Source organism: Equus przewalskii, chromosome X, assembly GCF_037783145.1.
Source record: "Equus przewalskii isolate Varuska chromosome X, EquPr2, whole genome shotgun sequence".
Classification (NCBI taxonomy): Eukaryota; Metazoa; Chordata; class Mammalia; order Perissodactyla; family Equidae; genus Equus; species Equus przewalskii.
The window spans coordinates 89,812,187-89,828,018 of NC_091863.1; the positions used below are offsets into that span (position 1 = coordinate 89,812,187).

At 38.6% G+C, this 15,832-nt stretch overlaps 1 protein-coding gene across 6 annotated transcripts in view; it reads right to left on the reverse strand.

Moving 5' to 3' along the window:
* DCX (doublecortin) overlaps positions 1-15,832 on the reverse strand; it is a 366,408-nt gene that overhangs the window by 278,207 nt on the left and 72,369 nt on the right. The window contains exon 5 of one of the 6 annotated variants that reach the window (XR_011536038.1): positions 11,011-12,464. The exons of the other annotated variants lie outside the window; for them this stretch is intronic. The gene's annotated coding sequence lies outside the window, so the exon portion shown is untranslated. Of the gene's footprint in view, positions 1-11,010; positions 12,465-15,832 lie in introns of those variants that run through there. 6 annotated transcript variants of the gene reach the window in all.

Genomic DNA, 15,832 nt, shown 5'->3' on the forward strand with positions numbered 1-15,832 from the left:
AAAATCTTCGTGTATATATATATTTTTATATTGTTGTAGGTCTATATCCAGAGTAAGTTCCTAGGGATAGGATTGCTTTGTTTTTTGTTTTTTTTAAAGATTTAATTTTTTTCCTTTTTCTCCTCCAGTACATAGTTGTATATTCTTCGTTGTGGGTCCTTCTAGTTGTGGCATGTGGGACGTTGCCTCACTGTGGTTCGATGAGCAGTGCCATGTCTGCACCCAGGATTCTAACCAACGAAACACTGGGCTGCCTGCAGCAGAGCACGCGAACATAACCACTCGGCCACGGGGCCAGCCCCAGGATTGCTTTGTTAAAAGACAAATGAGTATGTAGTTTTTTAAAATATATATTTCCAAATCTCCCTCCAAAATGATTGTACTACTTTGCATTCCCACCAGCAGTGTATGAGAGTGACTATTTCCCCACAGCCTTGCTAATAGAATGTGTTGTCATACTTTTTGTTTACATCATCAGATTGGAAATTTTAATCCATTTATACACCTATGTTTTGTTTACAAGAGACCCACTGAAATAAAATAAAAATTTTAAATGAATAAATGGAAACCACCAATCCAATCTCCAGTGCTATGTGTTTGTTTGTCACTGTTTTTATCTTCTACTTATGAGTGAGATCATACAGTATTTGACTTTCTCCCTCTGACTTATTTCACTCAGCATAATACCCTCCAGGTCCATCCATGTCACAAATGGCCAGATTTCATCATTTCTTATGGCTGAGTAGTATTCCATTGTGTATAAATACCACATCTTCTTTATCCATTCGTCCCTTGATGGGCACCTAGGTTGCTTCCAAGTCTTGGCTATTGTGTATAATGCTGCAATGAACATAGGGGTGCAAATATCTTTATGCCTTTGTGTTTGCAAGTTCTTTGGATAAATATCCAGCAGTGGAATAGCTGGATCATATGATAGATCTAATAAAAACAACGACAATCAAACACATATCATTGGAGATTGGATTGGTGGTTACCATAGGGTAAGGGGGGAGGGCAAAAGAGGTGACTAGGCTCACATGTGAGGGGATGGACTATAATTAGTTTTTAGGTGGTGAACATGGTGTAATCTACACAGAATTCGAAATATATTATGATGTACATCTGAAAGCTATATAATGTTTAATCCAATGTTACTGCAATTAAAAAAATAAATTAAAAAAAATTAGACCTGAACAGATACCTCACCAAAGATATACCAATGGCAAGTAAGTATCATCTTATGTCATATGTCATTTGTTGCTGTTAGTGCTGTGGAGTCAATTCCAACTTCTAGCAACCCTGTGTACAGCAGAGCAGAACCCAGCCTGGTCTTTTTGAGCCATCCTCTCACCTTCCGCCCTATATCAGACAATGTTCTGCTGCTATTCGTAGGGTTTTCATGGCCAATTTTTTTCGGAAATGTGTGGTCAGTTCCTTCTTTCTAGTCTGTTTTAGTCTGAAAGCTCCACTGAAACCTGTCCACCATGGGTGACTGTGCTGGTGTTTGAAATTCTGGTGGCATAGCTTTCAGCATCACAGCAACACGCGGCCAAACAGTATGATAACGGACAGATGGGTGGTGTGATTCCCTGACTGGGAAATGAACCTGGGCTGCAGTGGTGAGAGCACCAAATCTTAATCTCTAGATGACCAGGGCTGGCTGCATCATATGTCACTAGGAAATTGCAAATTAAAACAACAATGTGATATCACTACACACTTATTAGATTTGCCACAATCCAAAACAACACCACCAAGTGCTGACAAGGATGTAGAGCAAACAAGAACTCTCCTTCATTGCTGGTGGGAATGAAAAATGGTACAGCCACTTTGGAAGATAGTTTGGCAGTTTCTTATAAAACTAAACATACTCTTACCATATAATCCAGCAATCATGCTCCTTGGTATTTATCCAAGTGAGCTTAAAACTTACATCCTCGCAAAAACATGAACACAGATTACAAAAAAAAATGGAAAAAGATATACTAGGCAAATGCTAAGAAAATAAAGCGGATGTATCAACATTAATATATAAAATAGATTCAAGGTGAAGAAATCTAATGGGACAAAGAGGGATATATCATGGTGGTTTTATCCACCAAGAAGATAAAATATTGATCCTTTAGGCATCTAACAAGAGAGCTCTGAAATATTATAAGCAAAATCTAATAGAAATATAATGAGAAATTTACAAAATCAGTATCATAGAAGGAGACTTTAGCATACTTCTCTTTCTTCTTCTTCTCCTTCTTCTTCTCCCCAAAGCCCCCCAGTACATAGTCATATATTCTAGTTGTAGGTCCTTCTGGTTGTGTTACGTGGGATGCTGCCTCAGCATGGCCTGATGAGTGGTGCTGTGTCCGCACCCATTATCTGAACTGGTGAAACCCTGTGCCAGCCAAAGTGGAGCAGGTGAACTTAACCACTCAGCCATGGTTCCGGCCCCCAGCATACTTCACTTAATGATCAAAAAAAATCAATGGGCTGGCCCAGTGGCATGGTGATTAAGTTCACAAGCTCCTCTTTGGTGGCCTGGGATTTGTGGGTTTGGATCCCAGGTGTGGACCTACACACCACTCATCAAGCCAAGCTGTGACGGCTTTCCACATACAGAATAGAGGAAGATTGGCACAGATGTTAGCTCACTGCCAGTCTTTGTCCAGCAAAAAGAGGAGGATTGGCAACAGATGTTTTCTCAGGGCCAATCTTCCTCACCAAAAAAACACAAAAAAATCAAGCAGGCAAAAATGAGAAGGTGTGTTAATTTGGGTTACCTGGAAAGCAGACTTTGAAACAAGGACTGGGAATGGGTAGTTTATTTGGGAAGTGATCTCAAGAATCTCCCAAAGAGACAAGGTGGAACTGCTGTGGGCAACTGGAGCTCAATCTGACTAGGAACTGTCTAAGAAATTGTATAGAAGAAGCTTCAGAATTGTCTCACCACAGAACAGAGGAGCTGGGGCACTTATCCATTGACTTTCCCTCCTTTCCTTGAGAATTGTCCTCATCTCTGGGGCATTAACTCCCCATACTTTTAGGTTGCACCTGTAACAGAGTTTAGCAGTGTTTTGTAGCTTCTAAGAAAGCAAAAGCAGAGAAATTCTGTGACTCATGCTTGGTTCAAGACATTTGCAATGATATAATGAACTTCAACCATGCTGAGCTGAAATAAGGTGGATTCATAGGGATCTGGCATAGTGTATCATAAGCATCTGCCACAGTAGGATTACTGAAGATTTGAATGAAAATAACTTCATATCACAGTGTGTGGTGGGCTCATTGTTGGTAAGTTAGAATGAAGCTGTATCTGATGAACATCATATGCCAGACACAAAAAGCAAACTTTATTTCTTTGCAATAGGGAGCCATTTCAAGTTTTAAGCCAGAGAATGGCACAGTTAGACCGTGTTTTCAGTACATAACTCTTATCAAGTTGAGGATGGTTTGGAGGAGGGCAAGAAATGGGGGCAGGCTGTCCAGCCTATTCCATTCATGTAGAAGACTGAGGTGAATAGGATTTGACCTAGGACAATGAGAATGGAACAAAGAAGAACAATTTGTGAGACAATTAACAGCATAAAAGACAAGATTCCAGAAGGAGAGTTGGGAGAAGAGATGGTTGGGGTAATTGGTTGAACCTGGAACATGTTAAGTTTGTCTTTATGGCATCCTAATGAGGTAAATAGGAAAGACATTATGATGTGACAGATAAGAAAACTGTGGCCCCTGTATGAGGTTGTGACTTGTCCAAAATTACAGAGCTATTTAGTTGCAGACTGAGGACTAGAACCCAGGTTTCCTAACAGACTTCTAGTCTTGTTGAAACTGGCAGTTAGTCATTGATGATTAAGCAGTAGTAACTAAAGTTTTTCTTTCCTTTTTGCAATTACTGATTATAGTGTTTAGCTGTTTACCCACCCATTATTAACTGTACAGTTTAGGCAATGTGCTATCTGATTGCCACTAGGTTCCTATAGATAACATCTCTCTGGAGGCTGGGTCACCATGGTAATGGGTGTGTGAGCAGTTTTTCAGGAATTAGAACCCCTTTTCCACTTCAGGCTGGTTGAGACCACCAACTCTTCAATTGGGCCCATGCAGATGTCCAACAAGCGACCTTTTGATGTCAAGAGGCTAAAAACTCCACCCTCAGATCATGCTAATGCCACCATTTTGTGAACATGCGTCCTATGAAGAGGCATGAAGTCTGACTACACTTGCGCAGATCATCAATTACCTCACCTTTCCTCACCTCCAATCATCTATCTCCACATTTCAGACCACCTTGCCCCCCTACCCCATAAATATCCCTGAGTCCCCATTTTTGGGGAAGCAGATTTGAGACTCATTCTCTTGCTTCCTCACTTGGCTGCCTTTTGATTAAACCCTCTCTCTGCTGTCATCTCGTTGTGTGGGTGTTTGGCTTTCTGGGTGACAGGCAAAAACGAACCTGGGTTCGGCAACATTGTGTTCTCTCATTCTAGCACTACCCCAAAACAAGCAATTGACACATGTTATGAACGGTACTAACTGCTCTTTTCACTATCTATTTGTAAAGAATATTTTACACATTGCAATGCCTGACTACATCATTAAAAACTGGTTTTTAAAAAAGCTGAAAGCAAAAAATATTATATCCTATTATACTCTAAAAATCAAAAAAAGTGCTGAAAATTCACATAGAAAATGAGGATTCCAACAGCAATGTTGAAATGGAGAATATTAATTGTGACTATAATATAGTAAAACCATCTTAACAAATCAGAATATATACATCTGAGTATTCTCCTAAGAGAAAAAAGAACATTTATTCCATGGATGCACAATCACTTGCAAACCTTTTACTCCTTTTTGAAATTGTTTCTAAGCCAGTTTATGAGTCATAGAAGGAAAAGTAACACGAAAATTTATAGTCATACCTCACATACAACTGATGGGAAATTTTTAATCAGTATGCAGCTAGTACTTACAGTTATACAAGCTACAGACATGGGAATTGATTCAATGAAAATGATTAAAGTGCACAATTAATTCTCTATGAATTAGCAAACACTTTGTATGAGTCAATGATACATTGTGTTACAAGAGGTTGGCATTGAACCCAGCTAAGTAATGTGCTTAAGTGAAACTTCATGGTATGATGGTGGGTGGAAAGGGCAACCGAGGGATAAAAAATCTGCAGGCTGACCTTATGTGAGATGAAAATTCCTGAAAGTGACCTGTAAAGCAAAAAGGCTGGCAAATACACCTCTATTTTGCTGAATTTTCACAGATATCATCACACCAGAGATCAGAGAAGAATGAATGGAGTTTTGTAGTTAATCAGCCTTAGATTGTGATCTTAATGTTCTCACTGTGACGCCATTTGTCTTACCACCCACAGAGTCAAAGCATTTTTGAGCTATAAACGAGTTAGCACTCTGGGTCTCCTTTGGCCATGATGAAAATATTTCAGAACTATATAGAGAGGATGGTCACACAATATTGTGTATGTACTAAATGTCACTGAATTGTATACTTTAAAATGGCTAATTTTATGTCATGTGAATTTTACCCGAACTTAAAAAAGAAGAGCTGCCACTTTCTGAACAATTATGTTCCAGGCACTTTGGCCTTAACATACCGCATGTCAGACTCCCAATAACCCTGCGAGATAGACATTATTATCTCTATTTTCAGAATGAGGACTCTGAGGTTCAGTGAGGTTAAGTGTTTTGCCCAAGGTAGTTTAGTAGAAAAGTTGCGGTCCAAACTAATTCTATCTGATTCCAACGCCCAGGTTTGAACATTAATAGAAGTCCATAAAGGGAGTGGTCAGTCACTTAGATATAAATCCTTGAAGCAATTTAGCTAAATATGAAAAGAGGAATATGCCTGTGGAAACTTTCTTTCTTTACCCCGTATCATGGAATACTGAACTATTATGAGGATGCAAGAGGAGGATTTATTTACTAGACTGGATTATAAAGTAGAAACTTATTCATAAGGACAAGGTAAGAGCCCATTTATCAGACTAAACTATTAGGTCAGAAAAGGACTGGTAGGAAGGCTGACTTTATGCTGAGTGACTGAGGTGTGAGTCCAGGGTTCTTTACATTTCCGCCTGCCTGACAGCTAAATGGTTCCCAGAGACTGGGGCAAGGGTGAGCCTGCATGTCTGGGCCAAGCAACAGAAGCAATAGGAACTGAAATGGAACTGATCCTTATACCTGAAAGCTCACCTCTAGGAACCGCTTTTCTCCAAATGGGCAGTTCCTAAATTTCTTCTAGGGCAGAGAATCCACACAGAATCCAACACTTTAGTTCTTTCTTTTAGTTCTTTGTCCCCCCTGAGTATTTACAGTATCTGGTGGAACAAGACTATAAAATCTGCTTCCTATAGGTTCTGCCATCTGACATATATAGTCTAAAAATATTCAATATAACTGAATTCAAGGAATTATCACTTCTCCATGTTTCAATTCTGAATATAATATTTTCTTAAATAAATAGTACAGACATAAAGAATAGGTTATATTTCTAAATCTCCTGAAAGGCAACATGGTAGAGCAGAAAGTACATAAGGCTTTAGAGACAGATCTGGATTCAAAATCAGCCTCTATATACCAGCTGTGTAACTTTGAGCAAATTGCCTATCTTCTCTGAGCCCCAGTTTCTTCCTCTGTAAAATGTAGATGATATCTGCTTCAGGGTTATTATTATTTTTATATGATATTATGTATCATTATATATACAACAGTTCCTAATATATAAGTGCTCAATAAATGTTAGTTTCCCTTCCCTTCCCACTTATAACAATAGTCTTAGAAAATGTCTGATTTTACAGTAAGAACTCAACAAGAAAACAGAGAGAAAATGGGGTAGGAGAAGATAATGCTCCTAACTGAGAAAGAGAAAAGCAGGCCCTGACATCCAGGAGCTGACCTGGCATTCACAACTAGATCTTGACGTTCTCCCATTGAACATAAGGAGTCTGACAGATCATGAACATCAAACAAGGCCACTCTGTGACTATAGTGTATCAAGGCAAAAAAAGACTACTGTGTAATCATGTTTGAACATAGAAAAATATGAACATTGTCCAAGCCACAACAACGACTAAACATCCCCCTAGCCTAGATAATATTAGTGACTGCTGCTTCTGTACCAATTATAGCTTTACCCTTGGGCTAGTCTCCCCTTCTTCTAGGTAAGATTTATTAAGATACCCAATCATGAAATTACTCCCATTTCCCAACAGCATCCATATCCAGAAAAAAGACTGCTTCCTTAAAACCTTCCCAGAATCACCTAAAAGACCCCAAATCCTATATACTAAGTCTTTTCTAAACTCTCTTAATGAGGTGCCCCATGGATCTCCACGGTGTGCATTCTCCCTCCCTGCAACAAGCAATAAACCCAATTTGTTCAATTACAGGTGTGTTCCCAGTGGCCTTTGGCTGGAGGGTATTGACATAACTGATTATGTAGTATCAACTCCAAGGTCAGAATAAACCCAAAACACTTCCATTTTGGTCTTTCAATACAAATTCCTTTCCCCTCTTCCCTCAGCACACACTTTTTAAAATTACTTTTTGCATTTAATCAAAATATTATTAAGATATATCAGGTAATTTAATCAGTACAGAAGATACTCAAAAGCTTCCTTGAGCTCTGCTGTAGCTTCCTGATTCTTTGCTTACATAACAAATTGATGTCTGGGTTAGCTATTAAGAAGGGCACATGATGAATAACTCTGTATCTTAACAATTAAGTTTAAAACCATAACTACTGTTTTCTCTATTTCAGGAATAGCTTCTGATTAATAGCTCTTTTCCACTCTATATGTAATACACAAACTCCCTTTTTCATAGTAGTCAAGAAATCTTCTGTGAATATTTTATGTAAATATCATTGTTAGTGTAAAATTGTCATGATATCCACTACCTACTGAGACTTGGAGGAAATTACACAATCAATATAGATCTTTGCATACATGGGGAAGGGACAAAAGTGAATAAAATGAAAGAAATTCTAAGGACCACACGGGAAGTAAAAACTAGAAGCCTGATATGATCCCTGTAAGTTTCAGAGTTAGTAGTGCCTCTGGGCTCAAAGAATGAGGAAAATTAGGGCAAATAGGCCATTTCACCTGATCTGGGACAAAAGAACAGAGGGCCACAGAAAGACACGTGAAAGAAACTGTTTATTGAGAATCTGCCGTGTCCCAGGCTCCACGCTAGATACTTCATACAACTTAGTCCCATTTCATTCTTACAACACCACCTTGAAATAGATCATGATTCTCATTTTACAGATGAAGAAACAGCTTCAGAGAAGTTAAGGTCACACAGCTGATTAAGTGACGGTGGCCAAATCGTGGTGGTGCCTCCCTCTCCCCAGGTTAATTTCCTAATATAATGTCACTCCTGGAAACTACAGTCCTTAGACTCAAAAAATTCATAATCTAATGAGGGAAGACAAGTAAGTATGACAAAATTAGCAAAGGTCTAACTAAAACGACTGAGTTCAAACACGGCTTACTAGTACCACCATACCGTTCTTAGGAAGAGAATCCAGACTTCTCTGAATCGGATAGAAAAATACTTGGGCTAGGAAGGGCTATATTCTGAGACTAAACTGAAAATATAGAACTAAGGCAATTTTTAAATAAAGTATCTCCTGTGCACACTGTTGTTTGCTAACTCCTCAGCTTTTCTTCCCGCCTTTTCTTTTTACTAGCTCAAAACTAAGTATAATGCTTCTTGTTACTTATTGACATTATATAATGAATTTATAATATCACCAGGAAATAGTTCTTGCTATCTCTCTATAATTCTGACATTGATTTCTTCACTTCAAAATTTTTTACATAGACAGACATATGAGTATTCTAAAGTTGTCTGCATTTATATTTACACATTTTTCATATGCTGACATTGTCTTTATTTCGTTAGATATAAACTCTACGTCATTTTTCCCTTTTTTAGCAGCTTAACTGGAATTTAATTCACATACCATACATTTTAGCTATTTAAAGTGTACAATTCAATGTTTTTGCTATATTTAAAGGGTTGTGCAACCATCTCTGCAGTCTAATTTTGAACACGTTTGTCCTCTCAAAGAGAAAACCTGTACCTATTAGCAGTCACTCCCTATTTCCCCCAATCCCTCACCCCAGCCCTAGGCAACCACTAATCTAATTTCCATCCCTATGGATTTGCCTTTTCCAGACATTTTATACGGAATAATACAATAGGTGATCCTTTGTGACTGGCTTCTTATGCTTAGCATAATGTTTTCAAGGTCCATCCATGTTGTAGCATGTATTAGTGCTTCATTTCTTTTTATTGCCAAATAATATTCCATTTCCCCCTACCTTTTGCTTGCTAATAGAGCCATGAATTTGATCAAGTATAAGACAGGCTCGTACTCCAAGGTAGGTCACATCACAGACAGTCAATCAATTAATATAAGCTAGGATTTGTCAAAATCAGGTTGTAACCCATAAGCGAGTCATAAAATCAATTTAGTAGGTCACAATCAACATGTTTTTTATTGTGGTAAAAGACACATAACATGAAATTTGCCATCTTAACCACTTTTAAGTAAACAGTACATTAGTGTTAACTATATGCACATTGTTGTGTGACAGATCTCTAGAACTTTTTCATCTTACAAAACTAAAAATTTATAACTACTAAACAAAAACTCCCCGTTTTCCTCCTCCCCCAAAGCCCCTGGCAACCACCATTCAACCTTCTGTTTCTACGAACTTGACTACTTTAGAAACCTTATATCAAAGGAATCATGGAGAATTTGTATTTTTCTTACTGGTTTGCTTCACTTAGCGTAATGTCCTCAAGGTAGCATAATGTCCTCATTCATGTCGTGTATAGGACAGGATTGCCTTCTTTTTTAAGGCTGAATAATATTCCATTGTATATATATACCACATTTTCTTTATCCATTCATCCTTTGATGGACATTTGAGCTGCTTCCATTCTTGGCTTACTGTGAATAATGCAATGATCATGGGTGTACAAATATTTCTTTGAGATCCTGTTTTCAATTCTTTTGGATATGTACCCAGAAGTGATATTCCTGGATTATATGGTATTTCTATTTTTATTTTTTGAGAAACCTCCATAGTGTTTTCCACAGTGACTGCACATTTTTTACATTCCCACCAACAGTGCAGAAGGGCTCCAATTTCTTCAAATCCTCACCAACATTTGTTATTTTCTGGGGTTTTTTTCATAATGGCTATCCTAACAGGTATGAAGCAATATCTGATTGTAGTTTTGATTTGTATTTCCCTGATGATTACTGAAGTTGTGCATCTTTTCATATGCTTGCTGGCCATTTGTATATCTTCTTTGGAGAAATGTCTATTCAAATCCTTTGCCCATTTTAAAAATCAAGTTATTTGGGGTTTTTTGTTGAGTTGTGGGAGTTCTTTATATATTCTAGATATTTAATATCTCAACACATCGTTTGCAAATATTTTCTCCAATTTCTGCAATTTGTAGGTTGCCGTTTCACTCTGTTGATTGTGTCCTTTGCTGTGCAGAAGTTTTTAAGTTTGATGTAGTCCCATTTGTCCAGTTTTGCTTCTGCTGCCTGTGTTTTTGATGTTATATTCAAGAAATTATTGCCAAATCCAATGTCATGAAGTTTTTCCACTATGTTTTCTTATAAGAGTTTTATAGTTTTAGTTCTTACATTTAGGTCTTTAATCCATTTTGAGTTAATTTTTGCAAATGGTGTAAGGTAAGGATCCAGCATCATTCTTTTGCATGTGGAGATCCAGTTTTCAAAGCACCATTTGTTGAAAAAACTATCCTTTCTCCATTGCGTATTCTTGGTGTACTTGTCAAAGTTCATTTGGCCATATATGTGAGGGTCTATTTCTGGGCACTCTATTCTGTTCCATTGGTCAATAGGTCTGTCTTTATGTCAGTACCATTCTGTTTTGATTACGGTAGCTTTGCAATATGTTTTGAAATCAGAAAATATGAGGCCTCCTGCTTTGTTCCTCTTTTTCAAGATTATTTTAGCTATTTGAGGTCCTTTGAGATTCCATATGAATTTTAGGATGATGTATTTCTATTTCTGCAAAAAACCCATTGAAATTGATAGGGTAGGCATTGAAGCTGTAGATCACTTTGGGTAGTCTTGACATTTTAACAATAAGTCTTCTAATCCATGAACACAGGATGTCTTCCATTTATTTGTGTCGTCTTTAATTTCCTTCAGCACTGTTTTGTAGTTTTCAGTGTACAGATATTTTGCCTCCTTGGTTAAGTTTATTCCTAAGTATTTTATTCTTTTTGTTACTATTGTAAATGGGATTGTTTTCTTAACTTCCTTTTCAGATTGTCCATTGTTAGTATACAGAAATGTAACTGATTCTTGCATATTGATTTTGTGTCTGCAACTTTACCGAATTTGTTTATTAGTTCTACCAGTTTGTGTGTGTCTGTGTGTGTGTAGTCTTTAGGGTTTTCTACATATAAGATCATGTAACCTGTGAACATAAATAATTTTACTTCTTCCTTTCCAATTTGAATACCTTTTATTTCTTTTTCTTGCCTAATTGTTCAGTCTAGGACTTCTAGTAGTTTATTTAGTAGAAGGGGCATCCTTGCCTTGTTCCTGATCTAAGAGGAAAATCTTTCAGTTTTTCACCATTGAATATGATGTGGGATTTTCATATATGGCCTTTAATAAAGGGCCATAAAAGATGTTAAAGTAGTTTTCTTCTATTCCTGGCTTGTTAAATTTTTATCATGAATGAGTATTGAATTTTGTCAAATGCTTTTTCTGCATCATTTGAGATTAACATGTGATTTTTATCTTTTGTTCTGTTAATGTAGTATATTACATTGATTGATTCTTCATACGTTGAACCATTCTTGTATCACAGGGATAAATCTCACCTGGTCATGAAGTATAATCCTTTTAATGTGCTTTTGAATTTGTTTTGCCAGTATTTTGCTGAGGATTTTTGCATCAATATTCATTAAGGATATTGATCTGTAGTTTTCTTTTTTTATAGTATTTTTGTCTGGCTTTGGTATGAGGGTAATGCTGGCCTCAAAAAATGAGTTTGTTAGTGTTCTCTCCTCTTTAATTTTCTGAAAGATTTACTATCAGAATTTTCTGATTAAAGAAATAGAATATTATAAATAATATCATAGTATGTTACCTGCATTAAGGGTAATAATTATTTTGTGAGGCTTTATGTGTGTCTAAGCATGTGCATGTTCATTTGTGTGTGTGTGTGTGTGTGTGTGTGTTATATAATAATGTGCAAATTATTTTCTCACTGTGGGTTGTGGTTTAAAAAGTTTAAAATTCACTGGTATAAGCCAATCAAGGTGATATCATTCCCCTTGCCAGAGCTTGCTTTAGGCATAGGTAAGTGATGCAGTTCTGGACAATGAGACATGAAGAGAAGTTTGTTGACTGAAGAAGGTCATCTATTTTATGTTTATGGTTAAGAAAGGACATAAGAAACAGAAACATTCTTTTTCTCCCTTCCAGCCTTTAGGTATTTTTTGGTGAACGGATGATATCTGGGGCTGCTGCGTGCATCTGTGATTATGTGGGAAGTAACTAACTTACTAAGGATAGCAGGATGATAAAACACAATGAACCTGGGTGCTAATAACATTATTGAGTCTCAAGCAACAACTTCTGAAACTGCCCTACCTTTCATATTTTCTGTTATATAAGATGAAATAAATTTGTTTCCTTATTATTTAGCCACTTTTAATCAGATCTTTGTAACTTCTGTTTAATTTTGTGTAAAGGCATCAAGGACAAAGATATTTTATTTTTCTTTATAGTCCCTACATCACCTTGTACATATTTGGTGGTCAGGAAAATTTGAGAATCTGACAACCTTACTGTGATCAACAAGAGCAGGATGACAAAGTAGGGTGTCTCTGGAATTTCATCACATCTGTTGCAATGTTTCTATTAAAACTCATATAGACCTGCTTATTTTTAGGGAAAATAGGTCTGTACTACAAAGTTTAGATTTTGCCTATGCAGAAGGTAAAACTGAGTCAAAATAAATAATTGAGAATATACCATGTGTCAAACATCATTGAGCCAGCCCTGCTGGTCTAGTGGTTAAGATTCAGTGCTCTCATGGCCACAGCCAGGTTCATTTCCTGGTCAAGGAAACGCACCACACACCTGTCAGCTGTCATACTCTGGTGGATGCATGTTGCTGTGACACTGAAAACTATGCCACTGGTATTTCAAATACTAGCAGGGTCACACATGGTGGACATGTTTCAGCAGAGCTTCCAGACGAAGGCAGACTAGGAAGAAGGACCTGGCCACCCACTTCTGAAAAAAATTGACCATGAAAACCTATGAATACAGATCTTGTCAAGATGGCAGTGTAGGCGGACTCTGAACTCACCTCCTCCCATGAACACAACGAGATTACAACTATTCTTAGAAAAATTACCAAAGAGAGAAAACTGGAAGCTGGATAAAAAGAACCCCCACCACAAGGGACAGTCCTGACTGAGGCAGAAATTCCTTCTGGAGAGAAAAAAAAGCCACCTACACAAGCTGCAGAGCTTCACGGCTGACCAAGCAGGAGTCACCCTAAGGTATGCAGCCCTCCCTGAAGGAATGGGGACCAGAGCAGGGGCCCATTAGTGCTATAAGCATACTTCAGACTCAGTACAACTGAGACAAGTCTCATAAGATCTGGCTTCACTGCCTATTAACTGCAACAGAGAATACCCCCAGAAAAGCTATCAGATATAAGCTGAAAAAAGCCAGCTCTTAAAGGGCCCACATGCAAATTCACCCATCTCAGAAAGCAACCTAAAATCACCAGAAAGAAGGGTGCATAGTCCTTTGGTGAAAAGAGACTCACCTGGTAGGCTCTGGGTGCATCTTGGTGAGGGGTGAGACCTCTCTGGAGACTGAGACATTGGTGGCAGCCATTGTTGTGACCTAGTACAGGCGTGCTGACACAGACAGTGGCAGAAGCCATTGGAGTTCTTCCCCTGGCCTGTTAGCTCAGGGTCTGCCACACCCACTAGAGCACAGATTTAATCCAGCTCAGCCAGGGCAGGCAGCAGCCCTAAGGACTGGCCCCACCCAACAGCAAGTCCTCAGGCTACTTGTTGGCCTGCATAGACTAGGTGCCTTGGTCCTCTACAGGCAGGCGAGTGTGTCTGCCTCTCTGGGGCAGGGCCTGTGTGAAGAGCAGGTAAACTGTGGGGAACATTAGTAGAGAGTGTGGGGGTCTCTGCAGTGAGGTGACTAGGTATACTCCAGGGGATCAGGAAGTGTGTATGGGCCAGGAATGTGTCGATGGGGTGTGTGGACCTATGGGGGGTGGGGCTTATCAGTGGCTGAAAACCTGTGCTAACAAACAGCCACAAAGGGGACAGGCCCTGCCTTCCAAAGCCTGAAACAATTGGGTGCTCCCATGCCTGGAGCCAGGCCCACTCAGCTGAAATCATAAGAGAGCTGACAACAGCCTTGCAGGCCTGAGGCCTATAGCAATTGTAAGCCCCTGAACCTAGCAACCAGCCACACTGGGTGCCTACTCACTTAACAGAAAAACTGCAACAGGAGTGTGCTATTATACCTTGCAGCCAACTGTGCTGGGGCTCCCCAAACCTGATTTACATACAGCTGGGCAGGGAGGGAAAGCCTAGACTTCCTGGGTACCTGTAGTAAGAGCAACCCTGCTGCAGCAGAAGGACACACGTAGCCCACACAGGGGTCACTCCTGGATCATTTGGACTGGTGACGAGAGGGAAGCACACTGCTGGGCCTCAAAAGACATCTCTTAATCTCTTACATAAGGCCACTTTTCCAAGATCAGGAGACATAGCTGACTCACCTAATACATAGATATAAGCATAGAGAAAGAGGCATAATGAGGAGGCAAAGGAATATATTCCAAGCAAGGGAACAGGACTAAACCCCAGAAAAAGAACTAAATGAAACAGAAATAAGCAATCTAGCTGACAAAGAGTTCAAATAAAAACTCATAAGGATACTCACTGATCTTGGGAGAAGACTGGATGAACACAGTGAGAACATCAACAAAGAATTGGAAAATACAAAAAAGAACCAATCAGAAATGAAGAATACAATACTAGAAATGAAAATTTCACTAGAGGGACAAAATAGCAGAGTAGATGATACAGAAGAATGGATCAGCGAGCTGGACAAAGACTAGAGGAAATCACCCAAGCTGAACAGATAAAAGAAAAATAAATTAAAAAGAACAAGAACAGTCTAAGGGAACTCTGGGACAATATCAAGTGGACTAACATTCGTATTATAGCTATCCCAGATGGAGAAGAGAGCGACAAAGGGGCAGAGAATCTATTTGAAGAAATAATAGCTGAAAACTTTCCTAACCTAAGGAAGGAAACAGACATCAAAGCACCAGAAGCACAGAGAGCACCAAACAAGATAAACCTAAAGAGGCCCACACCAAGACACATTATAATTAAAATGCCAAAAAATTAAAGATAAAGAGAAAATCCTAAAAGCTGCAAGAAAAAGGCAACAACTTACATACAAAGGAAACCCCATAAGGCTGTCAGAGGACTTCTCAGCCGAAACTCTATAGGCTAGAAGAGAGTGGCATGATATATTTAAAGTGCTGAAAGGAAAAAGTCTACAGCCAAGAATACTCTACCCAGTAAGGTTATCATTCAGAATGGAAGGAGAGAGAAAGAGTTTCCCAGACAAGCAAAAATTAAAGTTTATCACCAAGAAACCAGTTCTACAAGAAATGCTGAAGGGACTTATTTAAGTGCAAAAGAGAAGATCACAAATAGGAATAGGAAAA